General features: G+C 42.5%; 1 long non-coding RNA gene across 1 annotated transcript in view; it reads left to right on the top strand.

The window, feature by feature from the left end:
• Positions 1 to 13140, top strand: part of LOC127528931 (uncharacterized) — a 91415-nt gene extending 78275 nt beyond the window's left edge. Inside the window, exons 2-3 of the long non-coding RNA XR_007935554.1 lie at positions 1698 to 1876; positions 12764 to 13140. This is a non-coding gene — a long non-coding RNA (uncharacterized LOC127528931). The remainder of the gene's footprint in view (positions 1 to 1697; positions 1877 to 12763) is intronic.
• The last annotated feature ends 8209 nt before the right edge of the window (positions 13141 to 21349 follow it).

Genomic DNA, 21349 nt, shown 5'->3' with positions numbered 1-21349 from the left:
ATTTTAGATGAATGAAGTGGATAGGACTGGCGAGCTTTGTTGGGCCGAATGGCCTGCTCTTGTCCAGATTGTTCTAATATTTTAATGTTGCTGTGTTCTAGTCAGGTCGTGGTCATTGTAGGTAGTGTGGCACAGTGATAAGGACTATGGACTTTAAATTCTGTGGTTGTGCATTTAAATCTCACTGCTGACACCATTTGTCCATGAGAAAGTCATTTCACCTGCCTTTGCTCCATTTAGAAAACTGGAAGAAATGTCACTGATCACGTCTAGATGTTGTAAACACTTTGGATAAAGGCATCAGTCCTTAGGCATAAGTAAAAAATATGAAGTCTTGGAAGAGATTCAAGCAAGACTGGAAAGAGATCTCCCAAAATGCACCACATTTTTCAAACCAAATTCTCTGTTTTCGCTCCTTTTGCTTCAGTCACATCTCATGTCTTCTTTTTGTCTAAAGCTTTGTCTCCTAAAGAATTTTAGGGGAAACATCTGTGACAAAGTTGATTCCTAAATGAAACATAAACGAGAATCTCTCTTAAGGCTCATGAGCTATCAAAGATCAGCCTTGGAGCAGTGAGATTATGTTACAGGTTTTGGTGGAACACGTGCTGCCATCCAGATGACGTCTTCTCCAATGGAGGCCTTGCTTATTTCAGTCAGACAACGACAAACCACATTCTCCATGTTCTCCAACAAGCATGGCTCCTTAGTCAAAGACTCTGGGTACAGAACTGGCCCACCTGCTGTCCACCCCTTGAAAACAATTGGCGTCTTATAAAACAAAACCTACGACAAAGGAGACCCCGAACAGAGGAGCAGCTGAAATCAGGCAGGAACGAGTCGACATTACACTTTCAGAACTTCAGCTGTTGGTCTCCTCAGTTCCCAAACACTTACAGAGTGTTGAGAAAAGATGAGGTGATGCGGCACAGCGGCGGTAGACAGGACCCAATGACAACTCTTTTGGAAACGACCAATTCAAATTGAGCTTTGTGTCACGTTGCGTGCGATTAGGAGATGACCTCAGGGCTCATTTGATGCAAATACCTTCTGAACCAGGGGATGGAGATGTATTCATCTCTCATTGAAGAAAGGATGATTGATGGACTGGCCTCTAGTGATGTCACTTCCGGTAGCCTGGTATCCTCATCCCGCCTCTTCCTAAGAGTGTCCTACTTAAGGAGCCAGCTTTTGACAGTACGAGGACAAACCATCTGAAGAAGGCTCATTTTGTTCTTCAATTTATTTTTCCATCATAATATATGGAGATCACTTCAGTACCCCCAAACCTTTCTCATCTCCCTATTTATTCTTTCACAGCAGATATCAAAAAACAATCCGATTTCTCAGTTTCATTATTCGATATGTTGCCTTTCTTCGATACTCGAGGATGTATGAGGTTTACATGCTTTGCAAGTCATCGACGTCCGTTCTTATTTACATTTCACACAGTATCCCAACTATTTTGGAGACAGGGTTGTACTTAATTTCCAATGTTTGCTCTGAGGATGCTGATGGAGAAGTAGAGAGACGTCCAGAAGAAGTTGCATTGCGTCTTTGTGGACCTGGAGAAAGCATATGACAGGGTGAGGAGAGAGGAGCTGTGGTATTGTATGAGGAAGTCGGGAGTAGCAGAGAAGTACGTAAGAGTTGTACAGGATATGTACAAGGGATCTGTGACCATGGTGGGGTCTGAGGTAGGAGTGACGGAGGTGGGATTACATCAGGGATCGGCTCTGAGCCCTTTCTTATTTGCAATGGTGATGGACAGGTTGACAGATGATATTAGACAGGAGTCCCCGTGGACTGTGATGTTTGCTGATGACATTGTGATCTGTAGTGAGAGTAGGGAGCAGGTTGAGGAGACCCTGGAGAGGTGGAGATCTGCACTAGAGAGGTGAGGAATGAAGGCCAGTAGGACCACCAAGACAGAATACATGTGTGTGAATGAGAGGGAGGTCAGTGGAATGGTGAGGATGAAGGGAGTGGAGTTGGTGAAGGTGGATGAATTTAAATACTTGGGATCAACAGTACAGAGTAACAGGGATTGTGGAAGAGAAGTGAAGAAGAGAGTGCAGGCAGGGTGGAGTGGGTGGAGAAGAGTGACAGGAGTGATTTGTGACAGACGGGTATCAGCAAGAGTGACAGGGAAGGTCAACAGGACGGTAGTGAGACAAGCTGTGTTATATGAGCTGGAGACGGTGGCACAGGAGACAGAGCTGGAGGTGGCAGAGTTAAAGATGTTAAGATTTGCATTGGGTGTGACGAAGATGGACAGGATTAGAAATGAGGACATTAGAGGGTCAGCTCAGGTTGGACGGTTTGGAGACAAAGTCAGAGAGGCGAGATTGCGTTGGTTTGGACATGTGCAGAGGAGAGATGCTGGGTATATTTGGAGAAGGGTGCTAAGGATAGAGCTGCCAGACAAGAGGAGAAGAGGAAGACCTAAGTGGAGGTTTATGGATGTGGTGAGAGAGGACATGCAGGTGATGGGTGTAACAGAGCAAGGTGATGAGGACGGAAGATATGGAAGAAGATGATCCACTGTGGCGACCCCTAACAGGAGCAGCCAAAAGAAGAAGAAGTTGTACTTAAGTTCCCTGATTCAGACAAGACATGCGGAGAAAGTACTGACATTTCATGTTGTAACAGAAGGACAAGAGAAATCGAAAGGTTTGGGGATCCACCCCGTATATTGTCAGGCAAATACTCAAATAATGAGCGAGTAATCACAAAAGACTGAGTCCCTTAATAGACTGACTGGGGAAAAGAGATGTGAGCTTTTAGAGCTGCTGAGGGCGGGTCTGTGTGGGGAAGGGTGGAAGTGAGGTCACAAGGAGGGCGTGGTCTGGACAGGAAGGTGGAAGTTAGTTGGCGGTTTAAGTGGATCTGTAGAAGAGGAAGAAGAGAGGTTAGTGCATCTTATCAACCCTCGACCTGACATCTTACCCTCAGGTAAGCCCTTTGACTGCCTCAAATGAGGACGTGTGTGGCAACGTAAATCAGTACATTTTAAAAGATAAAATCAGTAATAGCAGGAAACATTCTGGTGTCACACACGTGCGAGTAGGAGGCAGCTATAGGGCTTGAGTAATTGCAATTCCAGACCAGACCAGGAGGTGGCGAGATGCACTGACTGTCTCTCTCAGTTCCCTTAAGACCATTCTCAGGAAATCCCACCAAATCCCGGCCAGCGCCTCTGAAGACGTCTCTTCCGGTCCTGGTGCTTGCGATGAAGTCACTTCCGGTCCCCTTTGACGTCACTTCCGTTTCCAGCATTAATGACATCACTTCCTTTACCGGCCTTTAAAGCCGCCATCTTACCTCCTCATAGTCAGTTCTGTCTTAGACTCAAACCAGTGAACATCTCTGTTCAATACACAGTCCATTTTTGCAGCTGTGGAATAATAGAGGGGTGGCTGTCCCAAATCTTTATGATGGCTGTGCCTCATCATTATCACACTGGATATAAAGTCCTAATGAAAAAATAGACCTGTGGAAATGCTTATGAGATGAAGGGGATTATCGGAGAAGGACTTGAACAGAAAATTTCTCTTTATGCAGATGATATGGTACTGTATATATCAGACCCACAAAACACTGTGCCTGCAGTCTTAACAGCACTAGCAGAATTTCAAAAGATTTCTGGTCTCAAAATTAATTTGACTAAAAGTCCGCTCTTTCTAGTGAATTCTCAAGCACACAATATTAGATTGGACATCTTCCCTTTTATCATTGCAGATCAGTTTAAATACCGAAGGGTAAACATCACAAGTAAACATAAAGCTCTTAATCAACAAAAGTTTGCCGTCTATATGGAAAAAATTAAGCAAGACTTGCATAGATGGTCAACCCTTCATCTCACTTTAGCTGGAAGAATTAACATTGTTAAGATGAATATCCTTCCTAAGCTTCTCCTTCTATTTCAAAACATTCCAATATAAATCAATAAATAATTTTTTAAGAAATTAGACTCAACCATAACCTCATTTATTTGGAATCAAAACATCCACGTACTGTATGTAAAGGACGACCCTAGAAAGACCGAAGGCAGAAGGTGGCACGGCACTACCTGGAGCCAAAATGGGGTACCAGGACTGACGAGGGGCGTCAGTGTCCAAAGTGTCCACCTCTGCACATCTCACACGGCTCGAGAAGGAGCGGCTTGGGGGCACACCTAAAAAACTCATTCAAATTCCCTCCGAGACGCCTGCTTCAAGGCGGACGTGGCATTTGAGCTGCTCTTATGATTTAACCTCTTTCATTTAATTAAACAGATGGCCACGCGCTCGAAAAAATCACACATTGGCAAGTTTGGAGTAGCCCGCTGTAAATGCCTCAGGGTCTCGCTAAATGTCTCATAAACCTTTTTTTAACATTTAAAGCTTTGTATCATATCTTATTAGAGCCCCCTGCCTGCTACACGCAGTCTACTGCATTAACATTATTAAAAGAGCAGACTAGCCGGGCGGGCACAGATTAAAATCAAAATACTGTATCCTGTAATACATATACTGTATGTACATTTTTATTATTGTTATCAATTTAAAGATTTGTATAATATCTTATTAGACTCCCCTACCTCAGGCAATCGACTGCATTAATATTATTAAAAGAATAATTAATTAATATTAATACAATAATAATAAGTAATATTATTAAAAGAATAATCTAGAAGGGTGGGTAGTGATAACAACACTTTATTATTATTTTTATTATCATTATTATTATTATTATTATCAGGTTTCTATCTGCCTATCCATTTAAAGCTGTGAATCATATCTTATTAGAGCCCCCTGCCTGCTACATGCACTCTACTGCATTAACATTATTAAAAGAGCAGACTAGCCGGGTGGGTACGGGTTTAAAATAAAAATACTGTAACTGTATATTGTATATACATTATTATTATTGTTATCAATTTAAAGTTTTGTTACATATCTTATTAGATGTCCCAACCTCATATTTTAATATTATTGAAAGATCAATCTAGAAGGGTAGGTATTGCTTAAAAAAAAAAAATATATATATATATATATATATATACTCATATATATATTGTGACAGATAGAGGGCGCTGTGACCCCTTGAACCCTCAGACCACTCGTCAGACACCAGATAAAATCCAAATATTGAATTTATTATTATAACTAAGTGCACAAAGCACCCTCCACTCCACAATACTCAATAACCAATCAATAATAATTACAAATACAATAATCCTCCACTCCCAGCAGCTCAGTCACCCTTCCTCCCAACTTAGCTCCTTGCTGGGATTTCCTAGAGTCCTTTTAAAGTCTTTGACCCGGAAATGCTTCTGATCCCCCCAGTTCATGTGATTCCTAGCACTTCCGGGTCAGATCAAAACTCATCTTGTCTTCAGCCGGGCTATATGGAAAGTATAAATCCCTGGGCCTCCCTGCAACGTCCTCCGGTGGCCCCCATGGTATCCAGCACGGCTGTGATGAAAGACTCCAAGTTCCATGATGCCCTGCTGGAATTCAGGGCCCTTCCATATTGCAGGGATGTCTCTACCTGGCGGCTTGGGGGTGTTAGCCAGGATATACGGCCGGTAATCCCTCACAATATATATATATATTATCATCATCATCATCACCATTATCATCAGGTCTCCATCTACCTATCCATTTAAAGCTTTCTATCATATCTTATTAGAGTCCCCTGTCTGCTACACGAAGTCCACTGCATTAACATTATTGAAAGAGCAGAGTAGCCGGGCAGGCACAGATTTAAAATAAGAATACTGTAACTGTATACTGTCAGTCAGTCATCATCCAACCTGAACACAGGGTCACGGGGGTCTGCTGGAGCCAATCCCAGCCAACACAGGGCACAAGGCAGGAACAAATCCCCGGGCAGGGCTCCAGCCCACCTCAGACTGTATACTGTATATACATTATTATGAATATTTATTATTATTAGAATCCCCCTACCTCAGGCAGTCTACTGCATAAATATTGTTAAAAGAACAATCTAAAAAGCGACTCGATGTTTATGAGTCCTCTCCCACTTTTCTCTATTGTTAGATATAACCTCTCACTCTTCTTCTTCTTCTTCTTCTTATAATAATAAGGACTCCAGCCAATCTATTCATTTGATGGTCTGTATCAAATCTTATTAGAACCTCCCCTGATGGCCACATGACTCTACTGCATTAACATTATTTAAAGAACAGAACAGCACGGTGGGGACTGAGTTAAAGAAAATCTATATTATTATTATTATTTATATAGTAATACAAAAATGGTAATGTAAATGCTAATAAAAAGTATTCACAAATCCTGCTTTTTATTAAAAAATATTTCTTATAAATATTTAGTATTAATTTATTAATATTTATTATTTTTTAATAATAAATCATTTTATTATTTAATAATATTCTAATAAGTACTTTTAATAATTAAAATTATTTATTATTAATATTAAAATGTTTATTAAAATGGTGGCGCAGTGGTACCACTGCTGCCTCACAGTAAGGAGACCTGAGGTTCACTTCCTGGGTCCTCCCTGCGTGGAGTTTGCATGTTCTCCCCGTGTCTGCGTGGGTTTCCTCCCACAGTCCAAAGACATGAAGGTTAGGTGCATTGGCGATCCTAAATTGTCCTCAGTGTGTGCTTGGTGTGGGTGTGTGTGTGTGCCCTGCGATGGGCTGGCGTCCTGCCCGGGGTTTGTTTCCTGCCTTGCACCCTGTGTTGGCTGGGATTGGCTCCAGCAGACCCCCATAACCCTGTAGTTAGGATATAGCGGATTGGACAATGACTGACTGATTGACTATTTATTAAAACTATTATTTATTTAAAAAGTATTCACAAATATTGCTTTTTATTATATTATATATTATATTACTTTTAATATTTCACAAATGAGTTATGAAACTTCTGCAAGCAAATTCTTTAAAATAATACAATACGTTTGTGGACATATCTGGAATTGAATGTGCACTCACAGATGAGCACACAATACCAGTTATATTTCCATCCATCCATTTTCCAACCCGCTGAATCCGAACACAGGGTCACGGGGGTCTGCTGGAGCCAATCCCAGCCAACACAGGGCACAAGGCAGGAAACAAACCCCGGGCAGGACGCCAGCCCATTGCAGGACACACACAAACACACCCACACACCAAGCACACACTAGGGCCAATTTAGAATCGCCAATGCACCTAACCTGCATGTCTTTGGACTGTGGGAGGAAACCCATGCAGACAAGGGGAGAACATGCAAACTCCATGCATGGAGGACCCAGGAAGCGAACCCAGGTCTCCAGGTCTCCCAACTGCGAGGCAGCAGCGCTACCCACTGCACCACCATGCTGCCCCACCAGTTATACTTATTTACAATAAAAGGATATAAATAAAATGCATATTTTTTTTCATATATTTATATTTAGGTACTGATCTTAAATTAAATGGGCACGCTGCACTCCAAAGGTCTCCTCATTTTTTGTATGTTAAATGCAACTAATTTAAAATGGACAAAATGTTTAATGCAATTGTGAACTGGTCAAGGTGATGTGGCAGGTTTCCTGCTTTTTGCAATCAAGTTTAGTTTTATCTCGTCAACAAAAGAAAAAAAATGAAGCAAAAATGCTTGCCTATGTTTCCCAGAATTTCAAGGACCTATGCGTTCGTATTTATTCTTTGAAACACGTCAGGTCTTTAATATTGAGTATCTCGTGATTAGCAGTCTTTCAAAGCGGAAGTCTGACGGGCGATTCTCTTCGGTGTGAGCTGAGCCCAAAGCTTCCGTAACTGAACAGTGTTAGATGAGATGTGAGCGTTCACTTGATTCCCCAATTTAATGAATCCCCAGTTGCGGAGTCTCATTTACCTGATTCTCAAATTGAATCATTAACCACTAATATGCTTTAAAATTTGGGTCTACTTTAATTCTCAAAATTGTATCATTACCCGTGAATGAGTTGCGTGATTCTTGGTTGCCCGATTCTAAGAACTGAGTTATTACCAACTTACGTGTCTTGTGCACCTTATTCTCAAACTGGATCATTATCCATGAATGAGTCTCACGATTTCTATTCACTTAAACATTACTTAATAACAAGTCGCACAAGTCCCATTTACCTGATTCCCAAAACCTGGTTATTACCAGTGAATTAGTCGCATGATACTCAGTCACCTGGTTGACGGACTGACTCATTATGAGTGGCATGGTTCTTGTTCACTTGATTCTTTAACGTAACCCTTTACCCATTAATGAGTTTTATGAATCATTACCCACGAACGAGTCACATGATTCTTGTTCTCCTGATTCTCAAACATGATCGATATATGCTAATGAGTCGCACCTCCAAGTCACAAAATTCTTCTTCAACTGATTCTTAAAACGTAATTATTGCCATCTTATGAGTCATACAATCCTTGTGCACCTTATTCTCAAACTGAATCATTAGCCAGGAACGAGTCTCATGATTTCTTTTCATTTGATTGCGGAACTTAATCATTACTTACTAACAAGTCACATGATTTTCATTCACCTGATTCTCAAAGCTGAATCACTGCCAAACGAACGAGTCACATGATTCCTGTTCTCCTGATTCTTCAACTCGATCCTTATATGCTAATGAGTCGCATCTCTGAACAACTCACACAGTTTTCATTCACTGGATTCTAAAAATGGAGTTATTACCAACTTACGATTCACACAATTGCTGTGCACCTAATACTCAAACCGAATCATTACCCATGAATGAGTCTCACGATTTCTATTCACCTGATTCTTGAACTTAATCATTACTTAATAACGAGTTGCACAATTCTCATTCACCTGATTCCCAAAGCCGTGTTGTTTCCGTTGAATTAGTACTCGTTTACTATGGTATTTGGAATAGTTTGTCCATTCCGCGGACCATTATATTGTTACAGGTTAATTACAATCAGATGCCTTAAACTAATAAACAATATGCGGTTAATCTCAGTGTATTTGATAAAGCCGCGTCAGGGACGTGGATCTAAAAAGAAAGGGAAACCACACAGGAACAAAAGCCGCCAGTTTGTAAAACCGTTTGAGCTGGCGTGAAAATGTGCGTGGCTTTACACCAACTTTAGGTTTCATACATCGTGATTTGAGCGTGTAAATGGGAATACACAACATTTTTGTGCATACGCACCGTTTATACATGAGGACCTCTGGTCATTTCTGGAGGGTGGGATTGGATGACGTGTCTGCCTGGGGTGGTTGCCAACTGGAATCCGAAGGTGCCTCATCGTGTGGTGGGTGTGGCAACACGCTGTACCAGTGCCTGCTCCCCAACCTGACCTGACATGATAGACAGAACTTTGTGTGTTGTTTCGCATTTGGGTTAAACATTTTAGGCTTTGGCGTGTTGTTATTTTTGTGTTCTCCTGCTTTTGATTTCTTTAAAGTTTACACGTTTGCATTTTTGTTTCCCACTCCTACATTTCCCCTTTTTTGCATCACGGAAGTAATGGCTGACTGATATGATGTGCCGAAATGTTATAACTTACTGATTCCTATTTCAGTTCCAACAGGCCTTACAAATTAGTCAGAAATAGAAACAGCCCGAGGAAGCATTTCAGTTTGCCGTCATCATCATCATCATCATCATGAGAGTCCATAGCAGAGAGGCTCCCTGGAATTATTTTTTTGTAATAGCAGGATGCTTTTTTTTTCATATCTTTTTATAGTACAAACTTGATTTACTCTCAAAAAGAATGGCCGACATGACGTCCACCATTAGGCTGGGCGAATGGATTTTACTGCGTTCCTCTGAAATTGTTTGAATTTATCTGCCCAGTGTGACACACTGGAGTCTGGCTGCACCATCGGAGAACAGAGAGAATGAGATTTTTCAATTTTGGTTGAAAGGCGCCAGACTCCACCGATGGGGCAAATGGCCTCCACTGAGTTATTTTGTTCCCGCGGCCGTTCTGATAATAAGGAAAGCCGCCGTTGCTCTTCAGGATGTTGCTTTTAATTTCTAGTTTATTTATGTTTGGGATTGCAGTTCTAAAAGCAGGCCAAGGCTGGCAGTGGGGGTGTTGGTGGGCTAGTGGTGGTCAGGAATCCATTTGACATTTGCAATTTTAATAGAAGTCGACTGCTGAAATGAAGCCACAGTAATTGTTAGCTGTTATGCTATAACTGGTTAGCCATCATGAGGCCAACGAGAGTGAATGGCATTAGAGAGAAAAATGAAAATAACATACATACATACATACATACATACATACATACATACATACATACATACATACATACATACATACATACATACATACATAAATAAATACATAGAGACAGCTGGCAACAAGTCTCCTATTCCCCGCCTAGCAGGATGCACTCCTTTATCACACAAAAGCTGCTGCTTAATGAAATTGACGGGCGTTATCTGAATGGCACATTTATAAAGATCGGCTCCTGCAGGAGCACAGATGTCTCACGCCGCCGCCACTCGATGGTAACACAGACTCATCTTCATTAAGCAGAGTGGCACGCTGAGTCTATCCGTGCTGGATCTCCGCTTCTGTCACTTGTGGGGGACTTGTCTACTGAAATCCCACTGATTCCATTTGTTTATTGTCCTCGGGGGGTGGTAATTTGACTGCGACCCTCCACCTCACCCCATTCAATGGATTGTGATGTTATTAGAGAAAATGTCACAAGAGAAGGTAGGGGTGGGTGGGATATCCCATCCAGGTGGAGTAATAGAAAAAAGGAATTGGGGGCCCCCTGCTGGATACAGGTGTGAACTACAAATCAGAAGAGAGTGAGAGGGGGATTGGGGGGAGAGGTTGGGAACATGCGCTGACTGAGATCCGAGTGCATGACCCTCCATGCAGCCTCAGCACCACAATGAACACTGTCAGGGTTATTGAATTTATTAACATCAAATAGCATTCCATACAAGTAAATTACGTTTTGCAAAAGTAGCTTTGAAACAAATCAACCCAAACGCATGAGAAAAAGAGATAGACCAACAGAGTAAAACTTTAATAGTAATTAAAATAATGAAATAATCTGCTCCGTCCCATATCTCAGAATGCCTCTCACCTTACACTCCAAATCGTAACCTTAGATCTTCAAATGAGGGTCTGCTTTGACTTCCAAGAGCTAAACTTAAAAGAAGTGCTGAGGCGGGCGGCCTTCTGCTGTTATGCACCTAAAATCTGGAATAGCTGACCAATAGAAATTCTCCAGGCTGATACGGTGGAGCACTGTAAAAAACTGACAAAAACTCATTATGTTAACATGGCTTTCTCAGAGCTTCATTTTAGTGTGAATTTCCCCCTGGGATTAATAAAGTATCTATCTATCTATCTATCTATCTATCTATCTATCTATCTATCTATCTATCTATCTATCTATCTATCTATCTATCTATCTATCTATCTATCTATCTATCTATCTATCTATCTATCTATCTATCTATCTATCTATCTATCTATCTGTTATCCTGCCTACTATACTAAAATGAATATCTATCTATCTATCTATCTATCTATCTATCTATCTATCTATCTATCTATCTATCTATCTATCTATCTATCTATCTATCTATCTATCTATCTATCTATCTATCTATCTATCTATCTATCTATCTAGTGTAACCCTGATATTCTGTAAATGCATTGAATTATTATTATCATTCATGGAGGTGCCACAATCTGTACTAACCCCTACTTTCTCTTCTGTTCTCTTTCCGGTTTTCTGTGGTGCTGATCTGCACCCCCACCACCTGATCAGGGGACCGTGATGTCACGACATTGATGGATGGAAGGCCAGAGGTCCGCATGACCGTCATCATCATCAACTTCTTCCACATGAAGCCTGTAAACCATGAGGACTGATCGAGGTCATTGATGTTAGGTAGAATGCCTAGAGGTAGTTTGGTGGTCTCGTGGCCTCAGAACCCCTACAGATTTTTATTTTTTTTTCCTCTAGCTGTCTGGAGTTTTTTTTTTTTTGGTTTTTCTGTCCTCCCTGGCCATTGAACCTTACTTTTTATTTCTATCTTAATCAGTATTGCCTAATTTTATTTTTTATTTGGTCTTTTTTCTCTTTCTTCATCATGTAAAACACTTTGAGCGACATCATTTGCATGAAAATGTGATCTAGAAATAAATATGGAGTGGTGGCTCTGAGGCTAAGGATCTGCGCTGGTATCCCGAAGGTTGCTGGTTCGAATCCCCGTCACTGCCAAAAAGGCCACTGCTCTGCTGGGCCCTTGAGCAAGGCCCTTAACCTGTAATTGCTCCAGTGGTGCTGTACAATGGCTGACCCTGCGCTCTGACCCCAAGGGTTATGCGAAAACTACCAAATTCCTAATACAAGAAATTGTATAAGGCGAAATAATGTTGTTGTAGTAGGAAAAATAAATAAATAGATAGAATAAAAAAAGGGAAGAGAATCTGCTTCTTCAATTTAAATGCTTATTCTAAAATGTTATTGATTAGAAAGTTTTGTACAGATCCTCCAATTTTAGATAATATATAACATCAGTTACCCTCTGGAGTGGCAGAGAAGTACGTAAGAGTTGTACAGGATATGTACGAGGGAAGTGTGACAGTGGTGAGGTCTGCGGCAGGAGTGTCGGAGGTGGGATTACATCAGGGATCAGCTCTGAGCCCTTTCTTATTTGCAATGGTGATGGACAGGCTGACAGACGCGATTAGACAGGAGTCCCCATGGACTAAGATGTTTGCTGATGACATTGTGATGTGTAGCAAGAGTAGGGAGCAGGTTGAGGAGACCCTGGGGAGGTGGAGATCTGCTCTAGAGAGGAGAGGAATGAAGGTCAGTAGGACCACCAAGACAGAATACATGTGTGTGAATGAGAGGGAGGTCAGTGGAATGGTGAGGATGCAGGGAGTAGAGTTGGTGAAGGTGGAGAAGTTTAAATACTTGGGATCAACAGTACAGAGTAATGGGGATTGTGGAAGAGAAGTGAAGAAGAGAGTGCAAGCAGGGTGGAATGGGTGGAGAAGAATGTCAGGAGTGATTTGTGACAGATGGGTATTAGCAAGAGTGAAAGGGAAGGTCTGCAGGATGGTATTGAGACCAGCTATGTTATATGGGTTGGAGACGGTGGTATGGGAGACAAAGCTGGAGGTGGCAGGGTTAATGATGTTATGATTTGCATTGAGTGTGACGAGGATGGACAGGATTAGAAATAAGGACATTATAGGGTCGGCTCAAGTTGGACGGTTTGATGACAAAGTCAGAGAGGTGAGATTGTGTTGGTTTGGACATGTGCAGAGGAGAGATGCTGGGTATATTGGGAGAAGGGTGTTAAAGATGGAGCTGCCAGGGAAAAGGAAAAGAGGAAGACCTAAGAGAAGGTTTATGGATGTGGTGAGAGAGGACATGCAGGTGATGATTGTAACAGAACAAGAGGCAGAGGACAGGAAGATATGGAAGAAGACAATCCGCTGTGGCAACCCCTAACGGGAGCAGCCGAAAGAAAAAGAAGAAGTTGTACTGAATTTCCCTGATTGAGCCAAGACATGCGGGGAAAGTACTGGACATTTCATGTTGTAACACAAGGACAAGAGAAAGAGAAAGGTTTGGGGATCCACCTCGTATATTGTCAGGCAAATACTCAAATAATGAGCGAGTAATCACAAAAGACTGAGTCCCTTAATAGACTGACTGGGGAAAAGAGATGTGAGCTTTTAGAGTTGCTGACTTAACTGAGGTGAGTAGGATTCTTCCAGTTGAGTGAGACAAGTGTATGTGCCAATAGTGAAGTAAAGGCGATCACAGTCCTTCTCCACTTTAAGACCCTCTGTGAGCCCACCAAACACAGCTGTTAGTGAATTAGGAGGGATTGTGACCCCAAGGCTGTCTGAAAGGTATTTAAAGATTTTGGTCCAGAATAATGTTAATTTGGTGCACGAGGCCCAGTGAGGCTGGAGCTCGATTGCAATGATTTCAGGTTGGATCTCGCCCTGGAAACATTTCGGACAATTTTAAACGAGACAGATGTGCTCAATAGATAATTTTGAGTTGAATGATTGTATACTTTGCGCATATAAAGCTCGACTGAATTCTGTGTATGACTACCTTTCACTCCTTTTCTGAGATGTTGACTGAAAGATCCTTTTCCCGCTGTACTCTGGAATTTTTGAAAAGGAGGGACTTTAAAATATTTTTCTATATTACAAAAATGCTGTAAATATTTTTTCCGGTATAGAAGTAGGTGGGAGGTGAGGGAAATTGGGCAGGTTCTGTTTAACAAAGTTTCAAATTTGAAGGTAGTGAAAGAAATGTGTAGCTGGAAAGTTAAATTTGGAGTGTAATTGTTTATATGATGTGAAGATGTCGTCTGTGTACAGATCTCTAAGTGATTTAATCCCAATTTTTTTCCAGACATTAAAAACTGCATACGTTTGATATGGTGGTAAAGGGTGGTTATCATGCAGAGGTGGCACAGATAAAAGCTACTCTATCTTAAAATGCTTCCTGCATTGGTTCCATATTCTGAGTGAGTGGAGCACAATTGGGTTGTTAGTATATTGGCGATGACTTGTACTTATTGGGGTACAAAGCAAACAATATAAAGAAGTATTGCAGGATTTTATTTCTATTGCAGACCAGGCCTCATCTATTTGTGTCCATGTCCAGGTTTTTATCGCTTGTATATTTGCTGCCCAGTAATAAAACTGAACGTTAGGTAGTGCCATGCCACCTTCTGCCTTAAGTCTTTGTAGGGTCGCTCTTTGAATAGGTGGATGTTTCGAATTCCAAATAAATGAGGTTATGGTTGAATCTAACGTCTTAAAAAATGATTTACTGATGTATATTGGAATGTTTTGAAATAGATAGAGAAGCTTAGGAAGGATATTCATCTTAACAATGTTAATTCTTCCTGCTAAAGTGTGATGAAGGGTCAACCATCTATTCAAATCTTGCTTAATTTTTTCCATATAGACGGCAAAATTTTGTTGATAAAAAGCTTTATGTTTACTTGTGATGTTTACCCCCAGGTACTTAAGCTGATCTGCAATGATAAAAGGAAAGGTGTCCAATCTAATATTGTGTGCTTGAGAATCCACTGGAAAGTGCGGACTTTTAGTCAAATTGATTCTGAGACTAGAAATGCCAAAATGTACTTGAAAGGTTCAGTGTAACAGTTTCCATATTTCTGTTGTGCGCCGAGGTGGGTGAAGTGACTCACTCGAGGGTCATATCGGTGTTACACATAAGTCAAGTCAAGTCAAGTTGGGGAGCATGCATGGTCCAGTCCCATCTTTCGGAAATGACCCTCTGTCTGCCACAGCCAGGTGTTACATGGGTGACCCCTTGACCTGGTCCAGTTACTCGGATCTTACGAGCTGGATCTCCCTCGGGGAAATGCGCCACATGACCGTAGTGCCGAAACTGACGCTCCCTCACAATGCTGGTAATGTGCTTTATTCGGGACTCCATGAGCAACACAAAGTCAAACCAACAATACCCAAAGATTTTCCGGAGTGACACAGTACTGAAGGAGTGCAGTCTTCATCTCAGGTTACTGGATAGCGTCCATGTCTCACAATCATATAGCAAGACATGAAGCACCAGGACTCTAAAGACTTGGACCTTCGTTCTTTTGCAGAGATATCGGGAGCACCACACACCTCTTTCCAGCGACCTCATGACCCCCCATGCTCTCCCAATCCATCTACTGACTTCATAGGAAGAGTCACCAGAGTCACATGAATATCACTGCTGAGTTAAGTAAAGCTCTCGATGAGGTCGACACTCTCTCCACAGACAGACACACTGCTGATGGCTTTGCCCAAGAGGTCATTAAAGATAGATAGATAGATAGATAGATAGATAGATAGATAGATAGATAGATAGATAGATAGATAGATAGATAGATAGATACTTTATTAATCCCAATGGGAAATTCACATTCTTCAGCAGCAGCATACTGATACAATAAATAATATTAAATTAAAGAATGATAATAATACTGGTGAAAAACAGACAATAACTTTGTATAATGTTAAATGTTAACGTTTACCCCCCGGATGGAATTAAAGAGTCGCATAGTTTGGGGGAGGAACGATCTCCTCAATCTGTCAGTGGAGCAGGACAGTGACAGCAGTCTGTCGCTGAAGCTGCTCTTCTGTCTGGAGATGATCCTGTTCAGTGGATGCAGTGGATTCTCCATAATTGATAGGAGCCTGCTGAGCGCCCTTCGCTCCGCCACAGATGTTAAACTGTCCAGCTCCATGCCAACAATAGAGCTTGCCTTCCTCTCCAGTTTGTCCAGACGTGAGGCGTCTTTCCTCTTAATGCTGCCTCCCCAGCACACCACTGCGTAGAAGAGGGCGCTCGCCACAACTGTCTGATAGAACATCTGCAGCATCTTATTGCAGATGTTGAAGGACGCCAACCTTCTAAGGTAGTATGAAGGCCTGGATGTTGGTTTTTATCAGGACCCTCACAAGCCCAGACACTCAGACTCCTCACTCAGTCTCTCAAGCGCTCCTATCAGAGCCTCCATTGACTCCACGAAGATCACAGCACCGTCAGCCTCCCCTCAGCTGGTTCACCACCTGTGCGATCTCAGTGAGATTGGGTGGTTCACAGCTAACTGGAGGATCAGCCTCAAGAACCGTGAACCCAGAGATATCCAACGTCCTAGCCAGATGATCAGCTTTGAACAACTGCTCAAAGTAGCCATCCCAGCAGGTCACAACTGCAGTGTCATCCGTAAGGAGAGTTCCTTCAGCCCCCACTGACTGCGACTCTCTGAGGAATAGATTTGGATGAGTGTAATGCTTCAATTCCTCTGTAAGCAGGACGTGGGTCACTAGACCACAGATTGTGCTAGAGGAATTACACATAAGACGTCTCACAAATGAGAGGAAGTCATTCAGTTTGTTTGCAGCCCATTTGGTTGGCTAAAAGCTGAGCGGCATCTAAATAATTTCTAAAAGTTGACAAAAGTTGTTCCATTTTAACTCCACAACTCTGTTGTTTGATCTTTTTGTGAAGAAAGACTTCAGTCTTAGTTACATCACATTTGCAAGCCTCTTTAATCCAGTTAAGGGCCGCAGAAGGCCGGAGCCTGTCCTGGCAGCACTGGGTACAAGGCAGCAGAAACCACTCAGAAGGTGGCCATTTTGGAATTGCTAACCATAAGCTTGTTACTTTTATATTGTGCTTTTCAAGTACTGTACAGGTTAAGTGGCTTGCTCATGGATATGAAGGTAGGGAGAATGGAGGGTCTAAGTTTTGTATGCATGTAAAAATCTTTTGAAATTTTGTTAGTGCTGTTAGGACGGCAGGCACAGTGTTTTGTGGGTCTGATATATACAGTACCATATTATCTGCATGTAGTGTAGTCCTTCTCTGATAATCCCCTTTATCTCATAAGCATTTCGACAGTGAACTGCCAGTGGCTCTATGGCAATTGCAAACAGCAGTGGTGACAGGGGGCATCCTCGTCTAATACCACGTTCCAGTTTGAAGTAGTCTGAAATCCATCCATCCATCCATTTTCCAACCCGCTGAACCCGAACACAGGGTCACGGGGGTCTGCCGGAGCCAATCCCAGCCAACACAGGAACCAATCCCGGGCAGGGTGCCAACCCACCGCAGGACACACGCAAACACCAAGCACACACTAGGGCCAATTTAGAATCGCCAATACACCTAACCAGCATGTCTTTGGACTGTGGGAGGAAACCGGAGCGCCTGGAGGAAACCCACGCAGACACGGGGAGAACATGCAGGGAGGACCCGAGAAGTGAACCCAGGTCCCCAGGTCTCCCAACTGCGAGGCAGCAGCGCTACCCACTGCGCCACCGTGCCGCCCGTAGTCTGAAATTAATGTTGTTAATACAAAGTGAAGCTTCTGGACTGGTATACAATAGTTTAATCCATGCACAAATGTTCAGGCCCAACCCAAATTTCTCCAATGTAGTGAAAAGGTAGTTCCATTCAACTGCATCAGATGCTTTTTCTGCATCTGCACTTGGCCTGCACCCCACCCTCTGTGACTGGCTCCTAGACTTTCTGACTGGCAGGCCCCAGTCTGTCAGGATTGGTAATAGGATTTCAGCCACCATTATCACAAACACAGGCACCCCACAGGGATGCATCCTCAGCCCCATCCTCTACACCCTGTTTACCCACGACTGTGTCACCTCCCACAAAGATAAAATCATCCTAAAGTTTGAAGATAACACCGCAGTGATTGGACGCATCACTGGCGGGGATGAGGAGGCCTACAGGAGGGAGGTGGACAGTCTGGCGTTATGGTGTGAGGACAACAACCTCACCCTCAACACAGACAAGACGAAGGAGATGGTAGTGGATATGAGGAAGGAGAGGAAACCTCATCCGAGGGCTTGAAGTGGAAAGGGTGAGCAGCATTAAATACCTGGGCGTCTACATCAGTGAGGACCTCACTTGGACACTTAACACCACACAGCTGGTCAAGAGGGCTCAACAATGGCTGCACTTTCTGAGGAGGCTGAGGAAGTTTGGTATGTCGACTGAGATCCTTGGCAACTTTTACAGCTGCATTGTTGAGAGCATCCTGACCAGCTGCATCACCGTGTGGTACAGCAACACTACTGCTATGGACCACAAACACCTGCAGAGAGTGGGAAAGACTGCTGAGAAGATCACCAGGAAACTCACTGCCCTGTCTGGAGAGCATCTACAACTGCAGAGTACGTGGGAGAACTGCCTCGATCCTCAGGGACCCCCCCAACACGAACTGTTCACTCTTCTATCCTCAGGCAGGAGGTACAGACGTATGAAATGCAGGACTTCCAAGCTAAAAAACTCTTTCTTTCCCAAGGCCATTAGACTCCTAAATAACTGACTGGAGTTTATAACCATGGGCCACCTCACTCTATCGACCTCACACAACTGTTTTTGACTTGTCCATCACACACCAACCTGCACGTTACACTTTATATTTCTATTCTGTTTTTATACTTTATGTTGCCTCTGTTACTTATTACCTATTTGCTACTTATTATTTATGTTTATCTTTATACATTGGTTTTGTCATTTGGTGTGGACAGCAAAGAAATAATTTCATTGTACAGGGAAACGTGTTTCCTTACTTTATGACAATAAACTTTGAACTTGAACTTAGTAATATCTCCGGGGTGGTAGACTTTGTGGGTGAATTTATCACATTAAACAGGCATCTGTGAGGGTTTTTTTACAGTGGCTGGAGTGCCAATCCTGCCAGCCACCCCCTGTTGCAGATGAACGTCATACCCAGGAGACTGAAAATCAGGCGATCCCAACAAACAAATTTCTGGCCAAACATTCAACGATTCAGGATGCAGAGGTGAGAAGTTTGCCAAATTTTTTTCCAGTAAGTACAAGGAGCTGTTGACTTCAAAACTTGGGATACTGTCAAAAATACAGGGAGCACATTGAGGAGTTCCTAAACCCAGTGGAGCCATTTCTAAAAGCACCAACTGATATTAGATTCATTTCTGTGGTTAAGGGGACCGTTGTGACAAAAAACCTCCATTGTGGAGAAAATGTGAGGGTGTAACAGATCACTTTCAAAAAGTGCTGAAAATTCTGGGATTGTTTTTGTTAACAATCCTGTTCGATATTAAGACAAGCAGAGAGGAGTAGGTTATCCATCCATCCATCCATCCATTTTCCAACCCGCTGAATCCGAACACAGGGTCACGGGGGTCTGCTGGAGCCAATCCCAGCCAACACAGGGCACAAGGCAGGGAACCAATCCCGGGCAGGGTGCCAACCCACCGCAGGTCACACACAAACACACCCACACACCAAGCACACACTAGGGCCAATTTAGAATCGCCAATCCACCTAACCTGCATGTCTTTGGACTGTGGGAGGAAACCGGAGCGCCCGGAGGAAACCCACGCAGACACGGGGAGAACATGCAAACTCCATGCAGGGAGGACCCGGGAATCGAACCCAGGTCCCCAGGTGTCCCAACTGCAAGGCAGCAGCGCTACCCACTGCGCCACCGTGCCGCCCGGAGTAGGTTATCCCATTTTAAAAAAAGGTTAGAAAATTTACGCATTCTAGAACACTCAAGTGCATTCAGGGACTCAGTTCTCTGACCTTACTGAAATACAGCGGAACCTTGGATTGCGAGCATAATTTGTTCCGGTGTTCTAACGAAACACCCTACCCATCGAAATGATCAACTCACTGATACTACGCATGCACAGACCAAAATTACACAACTTTTCTCGAAGCTTACCAACTGTATTTCAGTAATATGTATGCTTTTCTTAGCCTTACTACATTAATGCATTTATTACAGTTTACTGCATAGGTATTTACTGTCAACATTTTATAAGTTGTATATTTTGCATGTGTGACTTTTAATCTTGTACAGGCCATTGTATCAATGCACAAGTAATGACCGTCTTGTGAAATCTTTGCATCAGGCTGTGTCTCTTTCGGTAGGATGTTTAGTTAGTGTTATTTATTATAACGATCGATAGATATATGTGTCGAAATAAACTACGGTAGGATACTTCGACAAAGTAGGACAAATCGTTAGAACACCGGAAAACATACTTGTAATCCAAAGCACTTGGATATCAAAGCGAATTTCCCCATACGAAGTAATGGAAACTCAGATCATTCATTTCACAACTCACAAATATTAATATAAAGATGATTAATACAAAATATAAAGTTGTAGCAGTGCTATGATTAGTTAAAACTGCATCTCCCAGCAGTCCCTGCAGGGGCTGTTGGGGTCAAAGGTGGTCAGAAGGGTTTAAAAGGAGGGCAGGTGTCCGAAAGGGGAGAGTGTTTTTTTGTTGTTGTATTTTGTGTTTCGTTTACCTGTCGGACTTCCTTCTGTTAATTAAGCCATATTTAGTCGCTGTGTCCTGGATTGTATTCGTTGTTGGGGTCTGGATCGTCTGATTCTGGATTCATGGCTTACCTGCAAATATAGGAGCGCTCCTGAACCGTCCACCCGTCTTCACCCTTACAGTGTCTACCGGTGGGACTGTATTTTCATTCCCTTTCAACATACAGATCTCTGGACTTACTCTCGTCATCTCTCATTACATCCGGTGTGGTATTCCTTGGACTTTGCTGTGTGGAATTGTGTTTTTGTGTTTAATGTAATATCACCGTAGGGGTACTAGGGTGGTATTATTGTTTTCATTTATATTATTTAATTTCATTATATTCTATAATTGTTGTTAGTTCCCAGTGTGCTTTATTTTGTTTCTGTTTGTGAGTGTGTGCGGGTCGGGCCAAGGCTAAGAGCATCCCTGGGATCCTCTATAAAAATAAATAAATCACCGTCATCTTGATGGTGTGAATCTTAGCGGCACCGGACCGCTACAAAGTAAAAATACATAAAA

Source organism: Erpetoichthys calabaricus, chromosome 8, assembly GCF_900747795.2.
Source record: "Erpetoichthys calabaricus chromosome 8, fErpCal1.3, whole genome shotgun sequence".
In the NCBI taxonomy this organism is placed as follows: Eukaryota; Metazoa; Chordata; class Cladistia; order Polypteriformes; family Polypteridae; genus Erpetoichthys; species Erpetoichthys calabaricus.
Note: the sequence above shows the minus strand (reverse complement) of the source record. Positions and strands in the feature narration are given on the sequence as shown.